This window comes from Pinus tabuliformis, chromosome 7 (assembly GCF_031772625.1).
Source record: "Pinus tabuliformis cultivar Carrire ecotype Pingquan chromosome 7, CPIR1, whole genome shotgun sequence".
Taxonomy (NCBI): domain Eukaryota; kingdom Viridiplantae; phylum Streptophyta; class Pinopsida; order Pinales; family Pinaceae; genus Pinus; species Pinus tabuliformis.
The window spans coordinates 454,641,521-454,644,045 of record NC_142293.1 but is presented as its reverse complement, the minus strand read 5'-3'; positions in this window follow the sequence as shown (position 1 = coordinate 454,644,045).

The window sequence follows — 2,525 nt, the reverse complement described above, 5'->3', positions numbered from 1 at the left end:
ATCAATAACATGATCAACATCCTTTATATACTTCTTAAGCAATGAAATATGGAAAACATCATGGAATTTCACCATTGGAGGCAGTGCAAGTCGATATGCCACTGGTGCAATCCTCTTAAGGATCTCAAAAGGCTCACAATATCGTGGTGCCAAGTTGGCATACAAACCAATCCTCAAAGAACTTTTCTTGGGCTTCCTACACAAATACACATGCTCCCCAAGCTGAAACTCTTTGAACACCCTGTATTGATCAGCATAACTCTTCTATTTATCTTTTTTTACCTTTATATTCTTCTTTATAACCTGCATTTCCTGATCCATGTCTGTCAACATGTCTGATCCAATAAGTACCTTGTTCACTAGATCACTTGAGCTGATGGGAGTGTTAAAAATCCATCCATACAATGCCTCAAAAGGACTCGTCCTCAAGGACTTCTGATAACCATTATTGTATGGGAACTAAACCAATGGAAGATAGTCCTCCCATTTCCTCCACTGGTGCATCATGTACATCCTCAGCATATGTTCCACAATCATGTTGACCCTCTCTATCTGACCATTTTTCTGTAGATGATAAGTTGTACTGGAGGCCAATTCTATATCGAAGCCTGCAAATAGCTCCTTCCAAAACTTGAAAGTGAGCTTTGCATCCATGTCCAATACAATCTTCTTTGGAACACCATGTAGTCTCACTATATCTTTGATAAACACCTTTTCTACCTCACTCGATGAATATGCAGTCTTCACCGGAATGAAGTGAGCTACCTTGTTCAACCTATCAACTATGACCATAATATAATCATGTTGCCTCACTGTCCTTGGAATACCTATGATGGAATCCATGGAAATGAACTCCCATTTCAATTTTGGAATCACAGTAGGATATAGTAGACCACATGGATTCTTACATTCCACCTTTACCTACTGACAATATAAACATCTAGCCAGGAACTCTGCCACATCCTTCTTCAAATTCGGAAAATAGTAAAACTTCTTCACTGTCGTCATTGTGTTCTGATATCCTGGATGACTTGAATATGGTTTCACATGAAACTCCCTCAATATAAGCTTCTTGAGGTCACTGCACTTCGACACATAGATCATGTCTGTAAACCTCACCAAACTATATGGTGTGATACAATAGTCTACATCCCGATCACCTATACTTGTACTTATACCTCTATCTATAATTTTTTGTAACCTATGCATGATATCGATGTATTTTTCATCCTGCTGTCCTTCCTGCAAGATCTTATCCTATAATTCTACCCCATATGAGCTTATAGCTACTATATGATTTACCTATACTTTCCTGCTAAGAGCATTTGAAGCCTGGTCCTCCTTCCCTTAAATGTATCTGATCTCAAAGTCAAACTCACTAAGTGTAGGTAACCATCTAGCTTGCCTGGGATTTAGATTTGATTGGTCCAACAAATACCTCAACCCACTATGATCTCTCATCAATGCAAACCCCCTGCCTAGAAGATAATGACCCCACATCTTCAATGCATGTATAATCACTACTAGCTCAAGATCATGTGTTGGATAGTTCTACTCATGCTCATTGAGTTTATGTGGCTCATAGCACAATACTTTTCATTATTGCATGAGAACTCGACCAAGTCCCCTCTTGAAAACATCTATACACACTACAAACTCTTTGTTTGGATATGCAATCTTTAGCATCGATGCATGTGTCAACAACTGCTTAAGCTACTCAAAAGTGTCTTCACATTCTATTGTCCATTCAAACTTCCTACCTTTTCACTACAATGATGTGATGGGATATGAAATGCGTGAGAAGTTCTTGATGAACGTCCTAGAGTAACCTGCCAATCCCATGAATGCTCTCACATCTTATACATTCTTAGGAGCTGCCCATTCCATGATGGCCCTTATTTTTTTCTCAATCTACTTCTATGCCTTCCTTGGAGACAACATGTCCCAAGTAGTGTACCTTAGTCTAAAAGAAGCTGCACTTGCTAAGCTTAGCATACAACTAATGCTCTCTTAGCAATATCAACACTGCCACTAAATGTTCGACATGTTCTTCATCATTCTTAGAATATACGAATATGTCATCAATGAATACAATATCAAACTTCTCCAAATAAAGATGTAACACACTATTCATCAAACACATGAATGTAGTTGGAGCATTAGTCAAACCGAATTGAACAACAACAAACTCATAATTCCCATACCTGGTCTTGAATGTAGCCTTCAAGATATCCTCTTCCTTAATGTGTACTTGATGGTATCAAGATCTCAAGTTGATCTTAGAGAACACTGTTGCTCCCATCAACTAATCAAACAAATCATCAATCCTTGACAAGGAGTACCTATTCTTGATCGTTACCTTGTTCAGCTTCCTGTAATCAATGCACAATCTAAGAGTACCATCTCTCTTCTTTACGAATGACATTGGTGCACCCCAAGGTGATACATTGGGTCTGATGTATCTTTTGTCCAACATTTCCTTTAGATGCAACTTCAACTCTACAAACTTAGGTGTGCTTATCCTG